Source organism: Balaenoptera borealis (genome assembly GCF_965194805.1).
Source record: "Balaenoptera borealis genome assembly, chromosome: 3".
Lineage (NCBI taxonomy): Eukaryota > Metazoa > Chordata > Mammalia > Artiodactyla > Balaenopteridae > Balaenoptera > Balaenoptera borealis.
The window spans coordinates 44947198-44974166 of NC_138866.1; the positions used below are offsets into that span (position 1 = coordinate 44947198).

The 26969-nt window shown below is 39.0% G+C and overlaps 1 protein-coding gene across 11 annotated transcripts in view; it reads right to left on the bottom strand.

Moving 5' to 3' along the window:
* FBXO34 (F-box protein 34) overlaps positions 1–26969 on the bottom strand; it is a 94667-nt gene that overhangs the window by 13183 nt on the left and 54515 nt on the right. Inside the window, exon 1 of one of the 11 annotated variants that reach the window (XM_082386527.1) lies at positions 17625–26723. The exons of 9 other annotated variants lie outside the window; for them this stretch is intronic. The gene's annotated coding sequence lies outside the window, so the exon portion shown is untranslated. Of the gene's footprint in view, positions 1–1378; positions 5609–17624; positions 26724–26969 lie in introns of those variants that run through there. One more of the 11 variants, XM_082386523.1, reaches the window with a different exon arrangement.

Consider the following 26969-nt stretch of genomic DNA (forward strand, 5'->3'; position numbering starts at 1 on the left):
CACTACAGCATTTTTAATAGCTTTATATTTTATAGAATTATAGAAACATTATATTCTATATCTATAATTTAGTCTTATAAAAAGAGCCACCCAGAATTCTTCAAGAACAAGATAAAGATATATGAATAAAATAAATGAATAAAAGAGGCACATCTAGTGCCATCTCTCTGTGTCAACAATTTTCTGGTTTTTCATATCCCTTCAATCCCTCTCTAAGTGAAATCTAAGAAATGGAGGTTGTTGAAAAATCCAATTAATTCTCACATAATGATCTCATTACAGAATGTCTGTGAATAAATTTAAACTTCAGCAATGTGTGTGCCATTCTGCATCACACAATATGTTCTCTTCGCATTCCTCCCCCACAAATTATTTTAGGTGCCATTATTGATAGACAGCAACATTTGGAAGAAACTAATGTGATTGCAGATGGCTTCTGTTTGCGTATATTAACCTGTAAAGTCAGCTCAACTGATACATTACTAATAGCCAAGGTTTCAACGGGATTAAAACAGGAGATGATCCCATGGAACAAAAGTGAAGAAAGGTACAACAGCGAATGAAAAAAGCCAATAAGGTCATTCGATGCAACCAGAGTGGCTGCTGGAGGGTGGGTGGTGATTCTGTGGGACCCCCAAAGGAAGCAGAACCTTTAGGCACAGGCTCACGTCCTCCACTGGCTGAAGGATGGCTGGAGTATTAACCTCTCCCCCTTCCTGTGCTGGGCTTGAAGGCCCTGAGACAGAAAAGTGCTGGCAAGACTCAAAGAAACGGCAAAAATCTGAGTCTGGGTTGAAATCAGTGGTGGACCATGAGGATATGATGCAGAGCATCAAGGGCATCTACTGCAAAAATTCAGAAAATAAAAACTTTACATCTCTAACAGATTACATCAGATGGTGGTGCTTTCCCCACCCCCCCAACTCACCCCCTCAAATACAGACAGGCACTGCAGAAAGCTCCAGCCAGGTTTCCATGGTTGCCAATCTCTTCGCACAAAAGTATTTTAAAAGTTCGCCACGATAAAGTCCTGCTTTATTAAAGTCCTGCTTTAATGCAGGGTTTATAGCACCTACCCATACATGAGTGTTCATTAGACACTCAGAAATGTCATTGTAAAAAGTTAAGATCCCTGGGCCCACTGAATCAGAATTTCTGGGACTGGGCCAACAATCTGTTTTTAACCTTAGATTTAATTTGGAAGGGAACTTAAAGGTCATGTGTTAGATCTAAGTGTGTCAGGGGGGTTCTGGATTGGGGCTGGGGGGCTGGGCTACTGACAGGGGTGAGGTGGAACTGCCCAACAAAAAGCCAATCGGACAGTCCATACTGAAGCGTCTACTCTAAAAGATGCGTAAAGACAGACCCATCTTCTTACCTGTTATTCTCTTTAAAACACCAAAAAAGTCAATGGCCATTTTATTGCCAAATTTCCTCTCCAACTGCAACTCCTCAGTTTCTTTGACACTGCTTTCCCAGCTCTCTTCTTCTCCAGCCTTTAAGCACTGATGTATTCCTCAGAGTTCTTTCTTTTTCTAGACCATTATTACTCTTAAGCTATATATCTAAGTGACCTCATAGTTTTAATGACCACAGATTCATGACTCCCCAGTGGTATGCTCTCCCAAACTTCATGTCCTATGACATGCCTAACAGACATACTCACCTGGATGTCAAAAAGAATCTCAAAAATCAAAATGACTATTCAATGACAGCACCAAGTACCTGGTCAACCAAGCCAGAAAGCTGAGTCACTTAGATTCCTCCTCCCATCCAATCACCAAGTCACCCTCCCTTCTTGTTCATCCCTAACACAACTGCCCTACTTTTAGCTGTCATATCTTACCTCTGCTACACTGTTGTTAGCTACAGGAAAGCCTAACCTCTTTATCAATGAAATGCAAGGTCATGGAGCCCACCCCAGCCAACCTATCACAGCTTCACTCCTGCCCTACCATAATTCACTCCTGCCCTACCATAATTCACACTTTGGAAGCTTGTTCACAGACCATTACCACAGGGCCAAGTAGATGAAGGCCAATCATATCACCTAATGCACAAATTTTAAGGCAGGCAGAGCCATAAAACTAACGGAATAGCTTCAAACTTTTTTCATACTAACTGCCACCCATTTCTTTCTATCCATTTATTATCTGAAATTTACTAAACACTCTGGGCTGGATATTAGTGGTGCAATTATGAATAAGACATAGTTACTGCCCTTAAGGAGACAGAAAATCAAATAGGCAATTACGACAGCATGTGATATGTGTTATAAGGATAGTACAGGTGCTGGGAGTCCACGAGGGGAGGAAGGGGGAAGGAGAGGACAGAGAAGGAAGGAGTGTATGAAAGGAAGAGAGGAGACCACCAGCACCAAGCTTAGTCTTGAGGGTACAGAAACAGGTCAGAAAAGCCCTGAAGGAAGATAAACAAAGTCCTAAAAATTCAAAAGGTAGGTGAGGTAGGTGAGAAATAATCAAAGTCCCAGCTAAGGTGGACAGACAGAAGTAAAAATGGGTTAGAAAGGAAGAACAGGCAGGATTTTAGCTACTGATTGTAAATGGAGGTTGAGGGAGAGGAGTCAAGGATGGGTCCTCAAGGCTAGAGCAACTGGATGAAGAGTGGTACCTTTTAGTGAGATGGTGACAAAGGTAGCTGAGCAGATTTGGAGCAGGGGAAAAGGTAAGTTCAGTTTTTAAAAAATGCTGCATGCAAGCTAGAGATATCTAGTAGGCAGACTGACACAAATCTGGCCAAGAGAAAATGAGGAAAGAAACAAGACAGTTGTGACAGAAATTCAATGAGGAAAAAGTTTTCTGGACAGAGATTACATATGTCTTTTTCCAAAATTTTCACAATGAACATATATTGCATATATTACCGTTATAATAAGAAAAAATGTACATAAAAATAAAGAGCAATCACACACCCTACAGCAAGGTCATATAAAGAATTCCGTCTGGGGGAATCCCCTGGCAGTCCAGTGGTTAGGACTCCACACTGTCATTGCTGAGGGCCCAAGTTCAATCCCTGGTTGGGGAACTAAGATCCCACAAGTCACGCGGCGTGGCAAAAAAAAAGGAAAGAAAAAAAGAGTTGTGTCCAGTTAGTGATGGAGACCCCTGGTGACTCTGCTGTGAGGAACTGCAGTGGGCGAGTAGGGCAGAGCCAAAAATTCATGGTGAAGGAGTGAATGGAAGGTGAAAAAGTGAATGTTAGCAACTTTTTCACGAAGTTTGGCTATAAAGGAGAAAGTCTTTGTACATACCTGTCACCTTAAATCCTTTCCAGGAATAAACTGAGATATAATAATGAATCAATTAAAACTTGAAAAACTTTCCTCCAGTAAAAACCAAAATCTTGCTTTCAAATAATTCCAGTATTCTTTATTGACTCTTAATTTCTGATTTCAGCTCAAAAAAGCTGGAAAAACTCTAACCTAAACATATTGTACTATCCAAAAATTAAGCCATGGAAGAGAATTTAACTTTGCAAAAAGGCCTAGATAAATGCTAAAGTCTAAAGAATCACACTAACTCTAGTCTATAGAGGACTGAACTTGATCAATGAGGAATCAAATGGCAATATGGGATCAGAATACAAGAAAGGACAAGATTTCTCTTAGTGCTAACAGACTTAGTGCTAATAGGAAGCCTAACATTGAAGGCCTGTTTCCTAACTTGTCACTCTTAGTCCACAGCCTTGCCCATCTAAACAGGCTAGAAGATAAGGTGTTTCCTTTTTCTTTCTACTTTATTAAAGCTTCAGGAATGCTAATTCCAAAGAGGAGTCATTTATTAGTATAACAGGAGCTACTCTTTATTTACAAAAGGTTAGAGGAATAAACATAGAATAGTCCCTGAAAGATCCCTCCCATGGTACCTTCAGAGGGGAAAAAAAGTGTACAGTAAATAAATGACTGTTTCTTAAAAACATAAAAGCTTCCAGAGAACATCTTATGACCGCCTTCTTCACTGGACCTTTATAGAAACGATAAGCAATTTCAACAAAGTACTCCACGTATATAAACAAAATCCTTATTTTTTGCAAATGAGGTGACAGAGCTAATATGACTTTTGAAGCCCCACAGGTAGATAGTAGAAGAATTAAGATTAGAATCAGATAAGTCTCCCGGATCTATATTTTCCTTGCTTACAAAAATAAAAATTAAAATCCTAGGTTCAGTCATGACACAAATAGAATTAAATAATTCTGACAGCATCTATTCAAAGAGCTTCTATCTTTCAAACTGGGGTCAGTTTTTCTTAAGTGCCACATAAAACCTCTACACAGTACTGTGATGATGTAAAGCAGACATATCATATAACGTAAGAAGCCACACCAATTTAAAAGTATGTAGAAACTGCTCCTATGGCTATTAAAGCAGAAAAAAATGCCAAGACCGGGAGGGTGTGAATACAGATGGAGACATAAGAAAACACTCCCATTAACCTCTAAGCACTGAAGGAATGCATCCAACTCTCAGAGTACCTTAACAATAAAACAGAACAAACTCTAAGCCAGAAAAGACGGTATTTCTCAAACTGAGTTCCAAAATATTGGGGACTGGCTTTTTTCCGAGAGGGAGTTCACTCCTTTTTTTAAAGTAATATTACCTAAAACCATTTCATGGGAACTTTGAACTTCGCCTCAGGAGGATTAGATGGTTAGTAGTGCACAATTTAATGGAAAAATCCTTTACTGTCTGTTAATAGATACTGAATACAGAAAATAGCCTTTGGAAACACACATGCATGGTTTTCAAGAACTCACTGCTCACAGCTTTCATCAATCTCAGAATTCACAATGGTATTTAAATATAAGACATACCTGCTTCATAGTTATCTGCAACATAGATTCTATATGATTTAAAACTTCCAGAAAATGAAGGTTTATGATGAACTTGATGGGACAACAAAGTATCTAAAACATCCTGAAAAGGTTACAAATTAAGATGCATAGCCACTACTTTGCTCTTCTACTATGACTGAAACAGAAGCAACACCTAACACATTTTAATTGTATTGCAAAATACTGATTTAGTGATATCATCCAAGTTTACATGGGACCCCTCCCCCCTTTTCTTAAAGTAAGGAGGAAAGGGAAGGGCCTGGAGGACAAAACACTCACTACAGCTCTTACCAATTATTAAATAACAATTGGGAATAGAGACAAGTGGAAGTATTAGGTTTTGTTAAATTTACCATGTTGTGAACAGTAGTTCACAAAATTATTCCCTATTGCTCCTGTAACATAATGCCAAATACTCACAAAACTCTGGCATATCACAATTTACTGCTATCTAAGCTGATGAGACATCTACTATTTGGTGGTCCCTGCTAGAATGAACATCAAAACAAATGAAACCTAATAAAAAGTTTAGTTCCCCCAAAATCATTAACGTATTTTGAAAAGTACACTGAGCATTACCAAGAAAATTTTGCTTCCACAAATTTTCAGATATTCAGCATTTCTGTTAAAACCCTACTGCTTACGTCGACTTAAAAAAAAAAATGCACCATGTAAAAGTTGTGCATTAAGTTTTATTAGGGGACCTCACTGAGTACTATAGCCCAGGAGACAGCCTCTCAGATAGCTCCGAGGAACTGCTCCAGAAAGGTAAGGGAGGAACCAAGATGCATATATGTGGTTTATCAGCGTGGGGGCGAGGGGGGGGGGGAGCCCTGCAGTTAAGCAAAAGATTACTGCCAATCACAAAGAACAGACGTCTCAAGGGGATGCTTTCAGTGCTTTTCTATGTATGGGAAGATATAAGAAGCTGGGTTCATTGAAATTATTCCTTAGCTACGCATCTTAACTATCTAGGTCCATGTGTCCAAAGCACAAAATGCCTCCTGTTTTTCTCCATCCTGAATTCCCCTCAGGCTGGACTGCAGTTGCTAATGGCTTGATCCTTGTAGAAGGGGAACTGGAGCAGCATTCTTTGTTTACACTTATTTTTCCTATTCTAATATTTCTTACAAAAAACAAAGGAAAAGAAAACCTCTACTCTTTCGCATAGAAAGCTGTTTCTTCCTTGAGTGTGCTGATGCTTTTTTTAAACTTTGAAACGAATCATTCTTCCATACATTTTTAAAAGTATATTTATTTGTTTGGTTGCGCCGGGTCTTAGTTGCAGCACGTGGGCTCCTTAGTTGTGGCATGCGAACTCTTAGTTGCAGCATGAATGTGGGATCTAGTTCCCTGACCAGGGACCGAACCCAGGCCCCCTGCATTGGGAGCGTGGAGTCTTATCCACTGCGCCACCAGGGAATTCCCTCCATACATATTTTTATAGAATTTATATATTTTTAAGGCAACAATTTTTGATATCATTTGCACATGCAGTACTTTCAAAGAACTAATCAGAGCTTTAACATATGCCCTATTTGATCAAAATGTAACTCAGACATAAGGATGTCATCCCCTTTAGGGAAGACATGTTAAAAGATTCTAAGGCCAACCGTGAATGCAGTTCAAAAATCCATTAGGTGCCAAATAACATTTCATATGAAAAAAATCAGAGAATAGCAACTAATTCTCGAGTATAAATAAATGCAGCACCACACTGTGCTTGACTGCCAATGTACTCACACCACTCAATCTCAAGCCTCGATATTGAGCCAAGCACCTAACATAGCCCACTGGGCACAAGCTGGCCCATTAACACTGTTATAGACAACTAAATTTTATTTTATTTTTAATTTTTATTAGAGTATAGTTGATTTACAATGTTGCATTAGTTTCTGCTGTACAGCAAAGTGTATTGGTTATACATATACATATATCCACTCTTTTTTAGATTCTTTTCCCATATAGGTCATTACAGAGTATTAAGAGTTCCCTGTGCTATACAGTAGGTCCTTATTAGTTATCTATTTTATATACTAGACATCTGAATTTTAAAATGGCTTATCCCCTCAGGAAGGGAAAAGGTAAAAAAGTAAAACTTCAGGGTAACAAACATTAAGGCATCAAGCAAAAACAGTTTGTTTGCATTATCAATGCAGACAAATGAGCTGGCAAGTTAAGATTTTTGTCAGCAATCCTGGGTGGCGGTGGAAGGGGTGGGGGATTACTTCAGAAATAGGACCCACAGTGTTCATCAAAGAAATAAGCCTCAATCACAGTCCTGACTGTGCCCGGCTGTTTAGTAATTACTCTTCCTTCTACCACATCCCTCTAGAATCTGCTGAACCAAGACTGAAGTAGCAGTCTGCACTGCATGGTTAAAGTAACCCTTTGTTAAGAATCACCACTTGTAGAGAAAAGAAGTTTATGGTCAATAGAAACCTGAAAAAGTTGTTGCTTTGAGGCTCTTATTAGAGCTTACTAAAGCCAGTTTAATATTGAAGTTAAAAATGAGTATTTTTCCAGGGGTAAAAGTGAGAAGTCTACACTACAGAAAACCAACCAACCATTAGGCACTGAGGAGCCCAAACTGTCACGTTATTGGACAAAAACTACATACTGGGTTTTATGTACTTGTATAAGACATCTCATAGAAAACTATTCCTTGAATACACACAGGGTCTGTTCATCTTTGCAACCCCACAGCCAATCCCATTCTGCAGAATGTAACTAAACCTGGAGCTCCCAAACCAAATAGGAAGAAAGGTAATGGTTTATAACATGATATAAAGAACTCAATTTCAGGGTTAACTTTGGGTCTTTAGAACCAGCTTTATATAAATCCAGAATCTGAAAAGAAGTCAGGGGGTTAAAAGAGCCCTTACAAGCCTTATCCTCTGGAAATTCCTGGATGTATGTATTTATTTAACATGGTTGTAATCATATTGTACATACAATGTTTTACTTTTCATCACAAATATTTTCCATGTTATTACACGGTCTTCAGACCCATCAACTGTAAATGTGTAAGTGCCAAAATATATTAAACCATTCCCTCCAGCCCTGGACATTATAAAATTACATCTTCATGGATACAATCTCTTAAGCATTTAAGGGTATGTCCTTACAAGATTCTCAGAAGTGGAATTCATGAATCAGAGTGTCACTATTTTTATGACTGGATATATCTTGCCCAACCATCTCCAAATAGGTTTAACGCTAATTTACATTGCTACCACCACGAAAACCATGCCAGTTTTTTTTAATTTATTTGTTTTATTTATTTATTTTTGGCTGCGTTGGGTCTTCGTTGCTACGCGTGGGCTTTTCTCTAGTTGTGGTGCGTGGGCTTCTCACTGCGGTGGCTTCTCTTGTTGTGGAGCAGGGGCTCTAGGCGTGCGGGCTTCAGTAGTTGTGGCACACGGGCTCAGTAGTTGTGGCTCACGGGCTCTAGGCACACAGGCTCAGTAGTTGTGGCTCACCGGCTTAGATGCTCCACGACATGTGGGATCTTCCTGGACCAGGGCTCAAACCCACGTCCCCTGCATTGGCAGGCAGATTCTTAACCACTGCGCCACCAGGGAAGCCCCCAGTTTTTTTAAAAAAATAAATTTATTTATTTGTTTGTTTTTATTTTGGGCTGTGTTAGGTCGTCATTGCTGTACACGGGCTTTCTCTAGTTGCAGTGAGCAGGGGCTACTCTTCGTGGCAGTGTGCAGGCTTCTCATTGTCATGGCTTCTCTTGTTGCAGAGCACAGGCTCTAGGCACGCAGGCTTCAGTTGTTGTGGCACGTGGGCTCAGTAGTTGTGGCTTGCGGACTCTTGAGCGCAGGCTCAGTAGTTGTGGCTCATGGGCTTAGTTGCTCCGCTGCATGTGGGATCTTCCCGGACCAGGGATCGAACCCGTGTCCCCTGCGTTGGCAGGCGGATTCTTTTTTTTTTTTTTTTTTTTAATTTATTTATTTTATTTATGGCTGTGTTGGGTCTTCGTTTCTGTGCGAGGGCTTTCTCTAGTTGCGGCAAGTGGGGGCCACTCTTCATCGCGGTACGCGGGCCTCTCACTGTCGCGGCCTCTCCCGTTGCGGAGCATAGGCCCCAGACGCGCAGGCTCAGTAATTGTGGCTCACGGGCCCAGTTGCTCCGCGGCATGTGGGATCTTCCCAGACCAGGGCTCGAACCCGTGTCCCCTGCATTGGCAGGCAAATTCTCAACCACTGCGCCACCAGGGAAGCCCGGCAGGTGGATTCTTAACCACTGCGCCACCAGGAAAGTCCCAACCATGCCAGTTTGATGACAAAAATTTGGTTATTTGAAGTGAGTTGGTTTTGTGCCTAGAGAAAGAAATCAATGTAGAACTAGAGCTAAAAGATACAAATATGTGAGAATAATCTGTTTCTACTCTAGGATAATACTAGCTCTAACAGCTTTAAAATGTTTACCATGTGCCAGGCATTGTTCTAAGCTCATAATTTCCAAAAAAAACTTGGAAATTGTATATTCTTATTGTATACTCTGATTATCTCCAATTGCTGATGAAGAACCCAAAGTAGAGGTGTGGAGATTAAGGACTTGCCAAGATCACATGAGCACATCAAGGAGCATGGATGTGCACTCAGTCAGGAGCCAGAGGCCAGGCTCTTACCTACCACACCACGCAATGAGGAAGAGAGCAGATGAGGAACACGTGGATGGAGCAGGTACTCCTTAACAAGCTTATTCTCAGTGTCAGAATAAAGACTGAGAAGTCTGAGAAACAGCAGAATCTGGGCTATGGGTTCGATTTTGGATACTTGGGTTTGATCCCTTACTTAAAATTAATCTACTCATTTATCAAATATTTGATTTTCCTTGAAACCAGGTGTTGTGCTAGACCATGGGGCTTCAGCCTAAACAAAACTGATGGAATTCCTGCCCTCATGGCAAATTTGAGAAACACACATTGTTCCCTTAGCCTTTCATTCATTTCCAAATCTAAAAGTTTCCAATGTATCAAATCAAGTTAGCAGTAGAAGCAGACATCATTAGAAATATTTAAATTTATTTCTGACAAAGAGAAACTTCAAAAATTGAATGTAAGTATGGTGGCCTGGAACAGAGGCCTAAGGACAGATGACATTACTGAATAAGGCTGGGCTGGAATGACTGTACACGACACACACAGAAGAATACACAAAGATACTGTTCTGGTGTTGATTTAAAATAGACCTACTTATAAAAATTAGTTCCATAAAATGAGAAATGCTAGAGAATAAAAGACTGACATTAAGATATAACCATGGGCAAACGGGAAATTGTAAAAGGATAAAACAAATCAATAAAGAATAAGACCAATAAGAATAGAAATTAATATGTTCTATTGAGATTTCATAGGTCGTACCATCTCTTTCAGGCACTAGATTATGTGAAGCTATACACAACACTTCATCATTTGTCCCAAAATGCACTGGGACAAAGAGAAATAGTTGCCTTGCTATAGTTTTCATTGTCACTCAACTGCTACTTCATCATAAGTGTATTAGTTTGCTAGGGCTACCATACAAAATACCACAGACTAGGTGGCTTAAACAACAGATCAGTTACTCCTCACAGTTCTGGAGGCTAGGAGTCCAAGATCAAGGTACGGGCAGGTTTGGCTTTGTTCTGAGGCCTTTCTCCTTGGCTTGCCAATGGTCGGCTTCTCATTGTAGCCTCACACGGACTTTCCTCTGTGCACAAATGCCCCCGGTGTCTCTCTTCTGTGTTCCAATTTCCTCTTCTTCTAAGGGCACCAGTTAGATTACATTAGGGACCACCCTATCTACCTCATTTTACCTTAATTACCTCTTTAAAAGCCCCTCTCCAAATTCAGTCACATTATGAAGTACTGCGGGGGTGGTGGGGGGGGGGGGGGTTAGGCTTCAAAATATGCAGGTGGGAGGAGTGCACAATTCAGCCGGTAACAATGGGGTAAGTGTAAGGACTCACAGGTTAAAGTGTGATGTTTTAAGAACACATGAAAGAAAAATAACAAGAAAACTATTTCAATTTGATCTCTGTATAACCTAAGGTGGCTCTAAAGAACAATTCAAATGATTCAAGAGCTCACTGCTCCAATAGTAAACAGCTGGACAGTCTTCTAACTTTCTGCAAAATATGTCTGGAAGGGAAAAAATGTCATCATTCCTATTAATTAAAATCTCTTTTATACAGAATACAGTGGTTATTAGCCATTTTGCAGTCCCCATAAGCACTTTGAAATTCTGATGAAAATAAAGAGGCCTCTCCTGAGTAAAGGGCACTTATCTACAAAGTTTGGCATCATTGTTTCAGGAGATTTACAAACCACACCTCCCTGAGGTTCATCAGGGTCCATGGATTCAGGTTAAAGAGGACTGTCCTAAAGGACCACTTACTGTCTAAATTAAAAACCAAATTTGTCCAAAAATGGAACAAAATAGTTGAAGTTGAGATTATCTTGAAAAATACAGGATATGTGATAATCATTTACATTTAGCTACTTCCCAAAGGCCTGGAAGTAGCTAATGATCAACCAAATAATATCAGAATAAATTTTAATCTTACTAGCCAACACTAAAGGTGGGCAGAGGGGAGAAGAGAGAAGAAATATTATTTCAGAAAATCTAAACTAAGAAAACCTACTGCAATTCAGCACAAAATCTTAGAATAAAAAGAAAATAACAACAGGCAGAAATCACTAGCAAGTCTCCACTAGCAAGAAATCACTAGCAAGAAGCTCCATTATTTTCTACATACCAAACTCATAGCCAGCAAAGATAACATTGTGTTGTGAAATTTTAAAAACTGGCTTGTATTCTCCTCTCTCTATGCAAAGGTACTCTCTTTGACTTTCCTCAAAAAGCAGCTTTGGACATGTTCAGACAATTGGGCAAAAGAGAAATTTATGTAGAATTTGACCTGGGGAACTCTGTGGATAATTTCACTAAGATGTAACCTCCCAAGGACAGGGACCCTTAATCTGCCTGGTTTACCACTGCTGCCCAGAGTTTTACTCAAAAAAATGTTTGTTGAATTTGAATGAATGATGTATTCTAAATGAGACAGCCTGAATCTGGAAGACAGAGTGAGAATGTAACATCCATCTCTACTGTACAAGCACCTCAACTGGATGGCTATAGCCTGTTGGATCCAACAAGGTATTAGTGGCAAGATGAAGCCTCAGAAAACAAAACTGCTATTTGTTAAAGGGATACCATTATTTTCTAAAGAGTTAGGTAACTCTTTAGAGTTAGGTAATTAACTTCCTGAAGATCCATCTGGCAAACTACTGAAAAAATCAGGTTTATTCCATTGCAGATGTATCTGAAGAAAAAATTCAACCACACTTATTAGCTATGAATAGTAAGGTAAATTGGCTCACCTCAGGAGCACTGAGCTTGACAACAAGATGTGAAGAGAGTACAGAAGAAAGTCAGTAAGAATGTATGAGAGGAAAGAAGTTAATTATCTGGTCATTTTTAGATTTACTGAAGAAAACCTCCCCTATTAACCCCACCACAGATATTCTTATGAGCTTCATTGAGCTGCTCAGACCACTAGGCCTTAGATCACTCTCTAGTCCCCAGCTTCAGCTGCTTGCTTTAAATGAAATACGAATGAGGTGACTGGTTTTTTTCTAATAAACAAATTAATTCTTTCCATAAACAAAAATACTGTCATATTATAAATATTAATAGGAATATTTGGAAGGTCATCAAAGATACCAAGTGGGCCCCACAAACCAGTGAACAACACTCAAATGTAGGGCTTCCCTGGTGGCGCGGTGGTTAAGAATCCGCCTGCCAATGCAGGGGACATGGGTTCGAGCCCTGGTCCGGGAAGATCCCACATGCCGCGGAGCAACTAAGCCTGTGCGCCACAACTACTGAAGCCCACGCGCCTGGAGCCCATGCTCTGCAACAAGTCACCGCGATGCAATGAAGAGTAGCCCCCGCTCGTCACAACTAGAGAAAGCCCATGCACAGCAACAAAGACCAATGCAGCCAAAAAATAAATAAATAATAAACAAATAAAAACAAAACAAACAAATACTCAAATGTAAAACGTGGCAGTTATGAAATAGGACTAAAAAACTCAACAAAATCAGATCATCTTCCAAGCCTCCCTTCTACAATTTTACAAAAAAACTGCACAATTTTGAAACCAAGGTCTTCAGTAAGTAATACCAAAGTTAACTATACTAAGCAGACATATTTTAAGCACTCTAAGGTAATTTCCTAACTAGGTGAACTACATGGGTTCGAAGTCATTCTGAAGTTATCAGCTACCCAATATAGCATATTGCACATCTCAACACCAAATCATGTACTATATTTTAACCACTGCTACAAAATCAGAGAGAGAGAGAATATTAATTCAAATAAATATTTATTCAAAATAAAATACACTTAAAGCCATTAAATGCCTTAAATTTTATTTCCCGACAGGTTTTGATTCAAAATAAATAGAAGGAATGATAGAAATAGACATCACCATTTTCCAAACTTTACTGAATTAACGGGCCTAGGCAATGATCATCAGTAGCTGCTAACATCACAAAACTGAAACACAACCAGACATTACATGCTCCTGATGGGGGGGAAAAGACACTTAAAAAAAAAATCTATTCTAATCTGGTTAATCCTTTAAAGCCAGCCTCAGACGAAATGCAGGAGACAGAGAAATACGCTAAAAACTTGAGGAATACAAAATAGCAAAATCTAGATTGAGGGGAAACTACAGAACAAAATAAGACTGGTTTCTTCAAGCAAATTCCAAGATGGGAGGAGGGCTGGGGGGAGAAAGAAAGAGAGGGGAGCCTATACATTAAGATATTTAACCAACGAATCAGCCAAATATGTGGATCCTCAGTCAAACAGACATACCATAAAAATTAACATATATGTATGTATGTATTTTGAAGTCCTCATCCCTTAGATATACATCCTAAAATCTTTTTAGCTTAAATGATATGATGTCTTCAAAACAATATGGGGGAGAAGAAGAGATTCAGAGTATAAATCAAGCAAGATTGGCCATGAGGTGATAAATTGTTGAAGCTGGGCAATGGCAAAGTGGGGTTTTATCATTCTAGCTCTGTATTTTTGTTACACAACTAAATTTTCTCAGAATTAAAAGGGGAAATAAATAAATGGAAGCATTTGGAAACAATGGATGAATGAGCCCAGAAATGTTCATTATGCACACACAGTTGGAGCTGCATACCATCTGATCTGGAGTGAGAAACTGTGGAATTCACAGGTTCCCTGGGTAGGGCAGCTCTGCAGGGATCATTGTTAAGTCCATCCCCACTAAGCCCCAGGCTGTCTGACGCAGCACTCCTTCCTGGTTCAGACCCAGGGCACCAACCAACATAAGTTCTTCTTGCCCTACTCCACACCCTTTACTGAAAACTGAACAGGAAATAAACCAGAAGGCACAAAAAAGATAAGAAAAGGGAGACAAACACACAGGCAGTCAAATAAAAAAGAACTGAAAGACAACAGTGGTCAAGGCCAATCAACCCATTTCTTAATTAAACAAATATGGCTTTCAATCCCTCATGCTGTAACCTAAATGTGCAGCCTAATTAATACCTGACTCTGCCTTGTATAAGTGCACTTAACTTCCACAACTTTAAAGATAAACATAAATTTTTAAATAAATACATAGGGAATTTTACTATTTAAAGACATCTTACTGCAAATTCTTTTACAACAATAGTCGCCCTATATTCACTCATGGGGCAGGGGAAATGACAGTATTAATATTAAAATGTTATTATTAATAATGTAGCCGTTGATATTTATTGAGTACTTAAGCTGTACACTATTCTAAAGAACTTGATTATGTATGTATATGTATTAGTTTCATCTTCAGGACAATTCTATGAGATACATAAAATTATTATTATTATTTATTATTCCCATTTCACAAATGTGGAAGCTGACCAACTAAGTGTAATGAATACTATGTGCTAGGTCTTTTGTGGCCATGCCACGCAGTATGTGGGATCTTAGTTCCCCAACCAGGAATCGAACCCGTGCCCCCTGCAGTGGAAGCGTGGAGCCCTAACCACTGGACAGCCAGGGAATTCCCACTAGGTCATTTTTAAAATGTGCTTCATAGTATTTTAAACAAGGCCATGTGTGTATATACAAACACGTACATTTATATAACAATTAATAGACGAGTCAAATGATTTGTCTGGAAGTCACTAAATCAGCTGTACAGAGGTTCCTAATTATAAGTACAGTATATTTATAACTGTCACAGACCAAAGTCACTTCAAGTTTATTTTAATAGAAATGTTTCTCTTTGCCCAGGAAATGGTCAAAGACCTGAAGATAACTGAACACAGATCCAAGCTGAACAAAAAGCCAAAGGAAAAGCATTACAAGACCATCAACTCCTTAAGGGCAATTCCCTGTCCGATATTTTATAAATACCCCATTGGATCAAGCACGGAACCCTTTACACACAGCAAGAGCTCCATGAAAAGTAAATGCCAGAACTATTCTACAATAGCATCCTCGTCTCCCACATCTTCATCAATCTGAACTCCAAATAAAGGGGGAAATAATGTTAAGGAGCTCCTGAAAACACCTGCCCTTCAGGGTCATACAGGGTTATTAATGGACCCACCTAACTTGCTAGGTGGGACACCCAGTTTGACAAGGCAACCTGCCCCCCTAGGGGGACCATTTCAAAAGCTCAGTTCCCCCAAATCCCACCCTACCTCCCACAAGGAAAACTGTTCCACATGACCTCCTTGTTTCTCTACAAAGCCTCAACATCCTCTCAGTCATCTAAGGTTGATAACTCAACACAATGGTTCTCAATCTTCTTGGACCCTGGATCCTTCTAAGAATCTGAGAAAAGGTCTGAGTTCTCTGGCCCAGAAAAATGCCAGAGTACGCACATAAACAATTTTGGACAGAATTTGGGGGAAATCTCAGTGCTTATGATTAATAGCTTCTGCCTCCTCCTCCTTTTTCCTTCACCTTCACAGTAGCCATTTGACCTTTCTTCCCTACCTAACAACATCTTTGTCACTCTTTACCTACAGGAACTACTGAAACCCAACTGGGCCCTTCCCTGCCCAGGTCTCATCCACAGCCCCACCCACACCCATCAATGGTTACTATAAGCCTTGCTTGAATTCCCAGAACTACTCCCTTGGGACACTTACCATGGTCTATCTTGTCTTCATCTCCCCTACTATACTGTAAGCTCCTGAAAGGTAAGAATACTCTTACTCCTTTCTGTATCTCTCATAGAGCATGCAGCAAAGTGCCTTGCACATGGCAAGGGTTTTCGTAAGCATGAATGTCAAACCTAAGGACTTAAAAGAAACCAGCCAATCAGCAAGAACCTCTTAAATGGAACATTATGAGTGTCTGACTAATCAATGCTTGGGCAGCCCAGGAAGTTGATGCGATTAAGCAACTCCACCCATCATTTCCTGATCTAGCACCCTGCTCTCTCAGAGATGGGAGGTTCATGAGGTGGAGACACAGAGACTCTCCAAGCCACTTTTCTGCAAAGCAAAAATTAGTTTGGCTTGAGCAGCAGCTCTTTTCCAGCACTCTAGTTACCTAAAACATTCCTATGCAACATCAGATTTTAAAGAAAACCCTACTCTCAGCCATGCGCAAACACACAGAGCCACAATACTTAATACTGTCACTTTAACTAGAATAAAAATAACTTTCATTTTTTTCACACCAGACTAATAAAAAGAAATTAAAAAAAAAACAAAAAACAAAACTTTCATGTCACTAATAACCTCCAGGACAGAACAACCTAGATATGCAGGCATTCAGCTATGAGTTAGGCAACCTCCTCCTCATTTTCAAAGCCCCAAACCACATCCTTTAAATACTAAAATACATAGATACTAAGTCCCAACAAGAAACACTGTAAAGTCTCCCCATGACTCTTTACTATATTAAACACAGCTGTCTAAGGTCATGTTTACATATAGATTAAAAAAAAAAAAGCCAAACCAACATCAGCATTAACAAAATGTATAATAAACAGCATTAACAAAATGTATAATGTATAATAAATGTATAATAAATTTCCAAACTAGAAAAGAAGACACCAAGAAATTTTTAAAACTTCCATCTTTAAGGTATATAAAACCATAAATTATGTCCTATTATCATGATTTGGTTATTTCTGTGTAAGTTTATATATATATAAAGTTTATATGTGTGTGTGTGTGTATATATATATATATATATCACAATGCTTTAATTACTTCAATAGAAAACCCTAACTTCCCTGGTTCTAAATTAGTTATAAAGCATGCAGAGTTCACACCCAGAACCTTAGGTACTTCAATTGTTAACAAACAAAACCACAAAGGAAAAACTGACACCCAAGATCAGATTTCTAATAGATGCAAAACTATACACAGCAAGCAAAGCCAAACATGGTAGGAATTAGAAATGATACAAAACTCCTTCCCCCAAAATTTCTAGTAATAAGCTTATTCCTCTTTCCTACTGCCCAATCTTATATAAAAGATTATTAGCACAAATAAACTAACAGAAATCCTAATTCACAAACTGCTAGAATTTGTGACTCATGGGTCCAACTCTTGCTTTCCATCCTCAAAGCAGGATCCTACTCCCTAGGCAAGATGGCCCTGTAGCTAACAAACATAGCCCACTGGAAAAAGAAAACAAACATCTTCCCTAAACATAACAGCACCTGAGCTGTAAGGAATGTTTTGTATCTACAAAGCACTTTTACAAACATCTCACTTGGCCCTCTTTCTGTTCCTCAGCTCATCTGCATCTTGGGGCCTTTGTACCAGCTGCTCCTTCTTTCTCCCCGTCTCTGCATGCCCACCTATCCCCTTGTGGCCCTCACGTCACCACAAACTTCATATTCCTCAGTGTTTTTGTAGTTCACAGCCTGCAACCACTGTGCTGAAAAAGGAGATAAAAGCCCAGAAACTGAAACTTGCTCAAGATCACAGTAGTGATGTAGTCATTACTTCAGAGGTCAACATTTTCTGACACGCTAAAAATTTTAAACACACATTTTAAGTTATAAAAGATTTAAATAAAGAGGTTCACCAAGTTCTCCTTATGAAAACATTCTACAATATGTTTTATTTCAGGAACTGACATTCAGTCTCATCTTGTATTAAACACTTCCCTCCCAGTTTTAAAAAGCGTAGTAAAAGACAATCTGAGAAAGAGCTTTGTATCTGAAAAATCTTCTACAGTGATTAGCAAAGAACTAAAAATTACCCAGGGGCAAACCAGAAGCTAACCTGCATTACCTGGGAACTTATGGAGAGGTGATCGTGCTAGACCCAGGTTCCCATATAAATAGACCCTTTAAATCAGTCTATTCAGTGTTGCGCATAACAATGCCCTCATGGAGAGTAACATTCACTATAATTCTTACTTCTACTGAGTGGAATGTTTAGGTGAGAAAAATATTAAACACCAAAGCATAATCATATAGGATATTCTTCAGTTCCTGAATTCGCTTAGAAAATAATTATTTAATACCTACAGATATGCTGCCATATGCTTGAAACCCTAATTTAATGAGGGCAAAATGAAAGCCAAACAATGTGAGCAAAGGTTTCAGCAGCAGTTCAAATGGAGAAAAAGTTGAGAGTGAGTTATCACAGTCACATATCTTTAAAACACGACAAACATAAGAATATGCAGATTGAATGTCAGCATTTATACTGCATGTATCAATTTAGTTTTTCAAACTTTATTCAAACTAACATCAAAATAATATTGAAGTATTGTATATATTACGTACCTATTTGTTCTTTATAGTTGCCTAAGATCTAGAAGCATACAAGGTTTACTAGTTTTGTTCATTATATATTTAACTACATTATAATGTAATGTAAAAAAAATTTATTTTTTTCTTTTTTGGCTGCGCCACGCAGCTTGTGGGATCTTAGTTCCCTGACCAGGGATTGAACCCGGGCCCTCAGCAGTGGAAACGTGGAATTCTAACCACTGGACCACCAGGGAATTCCCTACAAAAATTTCAATTCTACTCATATTGAAGGGCCTCAGTAAATTTCTTCCTTAGGATGGGATTCACATGTTCCTCAAATTTATAAAACACTGCTCCAAGACCAGAAGTTATTCAGTAAAAGAGAGGATAAGAGCCGCATAGGAAAAACTATTAATTTGTAAGTGTATACTACAGTGATTTGATTAAAACTACAAAAAAGGTAGGCCCATCCTCATCCAGATCGGCAACACTGGTAGTTTCACTCAAATTGCTACCATCTGGAGGGGCGTAAAGAGATCGGGCCCCTTACCTTTGGGAATTTTCACCAATCCTAAACCTTGGTGAATTTTCTTCCATTTCACATCACAAGTATAAAACAATTTCTAGTCTCTAATTTGAATGTTCAAGCAATTATTTCTCCTTTTATTCAAATCTCACAGTTAGACAGCTAAGTTATCGAACAGATCTTTCATTCATTCACTTAGTATTATTGAGCATCTACAGTAGACAGTACCAGGAACTTTTCCAGAAATTGGGGATAGAGCAGTGGGCAAGTACAAAAATCCCCATTCTCATCAAACCTGTGTTCTAGGTGGGAGACAGATGAATAAAGCATATTATACATAAAGTTATCTATGGAGGGAAAGGGAAGCAAGAAGTATATGCATCATGTACTAATGATAATATATAGGCATAAGATTTCAGAAAGCTATGTTTAGTCACAATATCATGAAACAAAAATGTAATAAATAAAACCCATTAGAAAGAATGTGAGTGCCCATTTATATGACAAATCCAGAAATGAGATGAGACTATCAGGATAACACACAGAAGCAAAATGGCACAAAAAGCAAGGTCTTTTTGAACACTGACTCTGATCCTGGTATGTGCTCAAACCATTCCTGAAATACTCTAAATAGATTTGAAACAAATTTTAGAAGGATATTTATGGAGACACACACAAAAAAAAATAAAGGAGAGATTGAGATAATATAGGGAAAGGAAGAATACCCAGGAATTAAGTTAAAAATAGGTAGATTATTCTGTAGGTCACTCACTGTTAGCCTAAGTGCACAGTATTTCCTCAAATTTCAATACTAAAAACTAATTTGGATAGAAAGAGGAAAGTGACATCATGGCTATCTGATGCCACTCAGCTCTAAATTTCTTTAATGGTTACAGAAAACACGCAAATCAAAACTATAGATAAATGCCTTCCACAGGCTCTTATTTGGGAAGATGGGGAAGGGAAGGGAGGGTCATCAGTAGTTAGAGGAACAAAGAACAAGCTAATCAAAGAAGAAAACAATTATCTTTGATTGACCTCAACATGAAAACAAAGGCTAGTCATAAGGTTAAAAAAAAAAACAAAACACTGAAATTAACATTTTTCCTCGCATAAAACTAGCACTAGAGGAAATGTGAAGGCTCAAGAGGCTAAGAGAAAATCCTCTTAAAATAGGCAAATTTTATTAGAAAAATCAAATTATTGTGAAATTTTCTTTTTTAAATCCCAAATGCCTTTTTAAAAAAGTTACACAGGTATTTTAATTCTAGCCCTCCGTCACATGTCTACCCACATCCCACAAAGCCCAGAAACAAAGAAAATTCAGTGACTCTCCAAAACAATACTGAATAGAAAGAAATGGAGTGTTTCAAAAATTTCAAGAAACATAAAACTTGGTTAGATATCCTTTAAGATCATGCAATTCTTTTATTTCATGCTCAAAACAAAAAACTGTGTGATATTTATTTGGTTTCCTGAATAGTACCTCCTTAGTGCTAGAATTATAAATCCTGAGAATCACAAAGGAATCATGAGATGACCACCTAGCCATAACTTCACACACTGATGGAGGACCAGAAACCCACTTTTATCACTGTGCTCTGAGTTGGCAAGGCTCCCAAGGCTAGCTCATACTATAAATCAGTGTGTCAATTTATTAAGTCGTAATGGGGATCAAAATTCCAATTTCAGAAATTGGAACACCTGAGTCCTCCATTCATACTGTCCCCTCTTTCTGATATTAAACCAGGAGGTTTGGGTTATACATGAAAAAAATAAAGAAAGAAGAATCTAAGGAAGAATTCAACCAAGCTATAATCAATTTCTATATACCACCCCGCCCCCGGCAAAGAGCTCACTCAACACAGGAAGATTCAGCCTCTTCCCCCACCCCTCTCTCTCCTAAAGGCTGGACAAACATGGCTTAAATTTTTGTTTTTAAGCTCCTCCTTAAGGCCTAATCAACTTCCATTTATTACATACTTTCTTCAGCTGATTAACTAAATGGATTTTAACTTCCTAGGTGTTCCTACTCTTCTGAGTTTGAACTAGTTCCGTTGACGGTTCTAAATCTAACTGCTCATTTGCTAGATTATGTTCCTTCTAAAGATGTCTGATTGCATCCAATACTACTCAACTCTCCCTAATTTTCTGAGAGTCATCTTATCTCAAAGTTGAATAGTATACTAACTTGAAAGAGAAGAGCCTACTTAACCATTCATTCTTGCCACAAATGTTACTCCATGGCATTAATTTGAACCATTTTTAAGGTTTAAGAATGGGATAATACATTAGAGAAAGAATGCAAAATATGCAAGAATTTTTGAAATAAACTGCTTTTTAAAGACATTTTGCACAAATACCCATCAGCCCTTTCCTGGCCCTCCAGGCAGTGGTTCGCTACCTTTCAGGACAGAGTCTCTACCCCACCCTCCAAGAACTTCTAAATAAGTAAAATCAGTTCTGCTATACGGGATTGACTGATATACTGGGGAACAATTTGAGTAAACTATGAATTTCGTGTTTGCTTACGTAGAATTTCTTCTGTGAGAAACACTAGGTGCACATACAAAACTGCACTCAGTTGATCCCAGCAGCACAGGACACACACATGCACATAACTCAAACATCTTTTTTAAAACTTAAAAAAAACACACGTCAAGCACATGCACCATCTGTAATGTTTTCCTGGAAATCTGAAAATAACCTGCAGCAACCCAAGTTGGCCATGATGCCTCAGGGCGCCTCAAACAGTTTGGGAACTGGCACCTTAAGTGCCCCACCCCCAGTCTAACATTTCTAAAAATAACCTACACAGTGCACAAAGTGGCCAGCTCCCAACCTCTCTCCAGGGCTCTGGGTCTGTAAACTGACTTTTCTAAATCTCCACTTGTATATCTAATAAGCATCTGAAACTCAAAACGTCCAAGACAAAATCCTGATTCCCTGTGCACGTTCCACAACCACCCTTCCAAAATCTTCCCCATTTTAGTAAACATCAATCCTTTTTCCAATTGCTAAAGCCAAAAACCCTTGAATCATCCTTGACACCCTTTTTCCTCTCACAACCACATCAGCAAATCCCATTGGCTCTACCTTCAAAATATAATCAAAATGCAACTACTGTTCACCACCTCCACTGCTACTACCCTGCTAAACCACTAGCATTTTTCACCTGCATGAGTCTCCTATTGGTCTCTCTCAATTCTACTCTTACTCCCCATATGGTCTACTCTCAAACTCAGCAGCCAGAGTGATCCTATAAGGAAAAAGGGAAATTCAACAATATCATCTTCAATGCCAAACCCTTCAATGGTTTCCCCTACGATGACACCCCACCATCTCTCATGCCTTACTTGTCTCTCCCCCCTTTGCTTACTCTGTTCCAAAGCGACTGGCCTTCTTGCTCTTTGTCAAACACTCAAGCACAATCCCACCTCAGAGCCTTTACACTTGCTGTTGTTCCCTCTGCTTCTTCCCCCAGATACTTACCTGTGTCACTCTGACTTTTTCCACATTTTTGCTCAAATGTCATCTTCTCAAGAGACACTCCGTGACCATCCACATAAAGGAGTATTACTCCCCTGCATTCCCTATTCCCTTTAACCCTTCTTTACATTCTCTGCAGCACTTTCTCCTTCCCTCCTGATGTGTCTATATTGGTGCATCTTTCCTCTGCTAGAACATCAGCTCTAGGAAAAGACTTAATTTTGTTCCCTGTTATATCTACCAGGCCCCAAACCATATGGTACAGACACTCAATACTGTTGAATAAAAATTATACCAATTGCTTTAGGATGTTTTACTTAATATGAAAATACTCCCCAGAGTTTGTATTATTGGGAGTCTTTCTATCCTGCATCTCAAACTCCCCTGTTTTCCTGATAATAATTAAACTTATGCTTTTTTTGGCCATCATTATCCATACAGAAAATTATTTGGCTAGTCCACAATGAATTATACTTTGATTTTCCTAAGCTCTTTAATTCTATTCATAAGCTAAAAGATTAGATAAAATCAGGGTAGATGTTTCAGGTGGCAAGGCACTTCAAAATCTAACCACAGGACTTCCCTGGTGGCGCAGTGGTTAAGATTCTGCCTGCCAATGTAGGAGACACTGGTTCGAGCCCTGGTCCGGGAAGATCCCACATACCGCGGAGAAACTAAGCCCATGTGCCACAACTACTGAGCCTGCACTCTAGAGCCAGCGAGCCACAACTACTGAAGACTGTGCGCCTAGAGCCCGTGCTCTGCAACAACAGAAGCCACCACAATAAGAAGCCCGCAATGAAGAGTAGCCCCCGCTCACCGCAACTAGAGAAAAGCCCGTGTGCAGCAACTAAGACCCAACGCAGCCAAAAATAAAAATCTAACCACAACATGTTTAAACCAAAGATTACCTGTGGGCCCCACCTACACAATTTGGCCCAAATATAAAAGTCACTTTTTGGGGACTTCCTTGGTGGTCCAGTGGTTAAGACTCTGAGCTTCCACTGCAGGGGGTGTGGGTTCGATCACTGGTCAGGGAACTAAGATCCTGCATGCCACACGGTGTGGCCAAAAACTAAATAAATATCACTTTTAACCTTTGCCTCATTTGATTCTCTAGTCCCAGACCTTCTCTACCAGTTATCTTCAATGTGGATTGGGGGTGGAGTGGGGTGGTCATATTAATGAGCCTTAATAGGAAGCTACTTGATCATCACCAGGCAGAAAGTAAAGCCCATCAGGATCTGTTTGGAGTCTTCGTAACGTGATGGAACCTCAACTCAGCGGATTTTAGATTTTACTTCCTCTCCTCTACAAACTATCTCAGTTGTATTTTGTGTATGCTGAGGATATTTAGACACCCCCTTGAGCAGGCCTTCGGTCTAATCTATGAAAAGGTATTTGGATTGTCTTAGGTCCTTTTGAAAAGCAATGCAGTTGGCTCCTTGTTACTATGGTGATGAGGGCCCTAGGAACAGATGTAATTTCCCACTGAAAATTCAAAGCATTCAGTAGCTTTGTTTTTTATCAGGAATAAGGTAGGAGGAGCAGCAGAAGCAATTACGGAGTGCATTTATAAACATGTAAAGGAGTGTGTTTCTTAACTCTGAATAACAAGATTTTAAATTGTTTAGTTTACAAGAAAAAAATGAAGGGAATAAGAGAAATGAAGAAAATAAACATGCTGAAGTGTATTCTAACACGTATAGCTCTACACCATCACTGAACCTGGCACTACAGATTTTCCAGAACAGAGGTTCTCAGATTGGTTTTCAGATTGGTCTGGATGGGAAGAAAAATCCATTGAAGTAACCAGGAAATCAACCAAAGCAAATAGTGGTACCAAGCCCAATGCTCCCAAAACATTAACAGTTTAAAGCAGAGATGCCACATCTCAATAAATTCTTAAAAGAAAATAATATTCAGCGTCTATTCCTGATTTTAAAAAGTTCTTAGCAAACTAGGGATAGAGTAAAACTTTACCTTAATAAAAGCACTCTACCTGAAATTTATAGGAAGTAGCATACACAACAGCAAAATATTAAAAATATTTCCTCTTAGAACCAAGAATAAAGATGCCAGCCATCATATTACAAAAAAAGATTAAAACATTGAGGGAAAAGACAAAAATCTGTCATTATTTGCAAACTATATGTTATGGGGCTTTCAAGTTAAACAATCAAATTAAAAACTATTTGGTTTAATAGTACAAAAACTTACCAGATAAAAGATCAAAATTAAAAACAAAACAAAACAAATCTTAAAAAGAATTACCACATGACCCAGCAATTCTACTAAGTATGTACCTAAAACAGGTACTTAAACAAATACTTGTATGCAAAAGTTTATAGCAGAGCTACTTAGAATAGCCAAAGGGGAAAACAACCCAGATTTCCACCAGCGGATGAATAGATAAATTGTGGTATATACATACAATGGATTATTATTTAGCCATAAAAAGGAATGAAGTACTGATATGTACTACAACATGGATGAACCTTGAACATATTAATGCTAAGTGAAAGACTCATAGGTCAGATAACAAGGTCACACATTATATGGTTTCATCTGTAGGAAATGTCCAGAATAGGCAAACCTATAGAGACAGAAAGTAGATTAGTGGTTGCCTAGGGCTGGTTGGCAGTGGGAGGGCAGAGAGCACAGAGAGATAGGAAATGACTGCTAATGGGCATAGAATTTCTTTTTGGAGTGATAAAATATCCCAGAGGAACTTCCCTGGCAATACAGTGGTTAAGAGTCAGCACTTTTGCTGCCATGGCCCCAGGTTCAATCCCTGGTCAGGTAACTAAGATCCCACAAGCCACACAGAGCAGCGAAAAAAAGAAAGAAAGAAAGAAAGAAAATGTCCTAGAATTAGAGGTGATGGTTGCACAACTCTGTAACTACACTAAACACCAGTGAACTATACACCTTAAAAAGGTGACTTCCCTGGTGGTCCAGTGGTTAAGACTCCATGCTTCCACTGCAGGAGGTGAGGGTTTGATCCTTGGTTGGGGAACTAAGATCCTGCATGCCACGTGTCACAGCCAAAAAAAAAAGAAAAAAAAAATTAAAAGAAAAACAGGTGAATCTTACAGTATGTGATTTACATCTAAATTTACAAAGTAAATGGAAGAGAACAGTCAATAAGATTTGAGGTGGGAAAAACATAAAAACTCTAAAACATATGCTAAAACTATAGTAACCAAAACAGTATGGCAGTAGAGCAGAAACAGGTAAGGAGTTCAAGATAACAGCATCCTCAATATTAGAGATGCATAGTTAGTGGGAAAAGCAGAATGTTTGAATAAATTGAGAAAACCAAATATCTGAGCGAAAAGGTAGATGCCTACTATACCATAAAAACTTAAAAGTGCCATACTGAGTAAACTGTAAAATTCAATACTGTCAATTATGAGAATATGATTTTAAAATCTTAGTGGGAAGTAAATCCTTTCCTAAGCAAAAGACACAAAATATTGACATATCTGACTAAATACAAATTTTAAACATTTGGGGAAAAGACACCATAAAGTTAAAAGACAAGCAAAAGAATGGGAGAATATTTGCAACATACACAAAGATTAATTTCCATGACATTAAATAGTTCACCCTAGCCAATGGGGAAGGAGCTGAGTGTCAATATTTTAGCATAATTCTACTGGTGTAAAACAAACAAAACTGAAAAGACTATATACAGTTTGCCCAATACATAGAAAGACATATAATGCCCAGCAAACTGGATATTTTGGAAGGTGAGTTAGGGACATGTATTTTTTCACATCTATTTTCAACACTGTTTGTATTTCTGACCACAGTATGTTAACTTTATAATATCAAAAATAATTTTAGAAGGAAAAAAGTCTGAGAAGCAAAACTTCAAGTAGATGAGGGCCACTGAAGGATTTTTCAAAGGGAAGTAGCCTGGTTGGATTAGTGTTCTTGACAGATCTCTGGAGCAGCTTTACAAAGAAGGGCTATGAAAAGCACCAGTTTGGAAACAGGTACTGATTCATTTCTGGATTCAACAAATGCTGAACACCTACTGGGGCTCGGCACTGAGCTGAGCATTGGGACCAATTAGAAATGTTGCGGGCTTCCCTGGTGACGCAGTGGTTAAGAATCCGCCTGCCAATGCAGGGGACACGGGTTCGTGCCCCGGTCCGGGAAGATCCCACATGCCGCGGAGCAGCTAGGCCCGTGAGCCACAACTACTGAGCCTGCGCGTCTGGAGCCTGTGCTCCGCAACGGGAGAGGCCGCGACAGTGAGAGGCCCGCACACTGCGATGAAGAGTGGCCCCCGCTCACCGCAACTGGAGAAGGCCCTCACACAGGA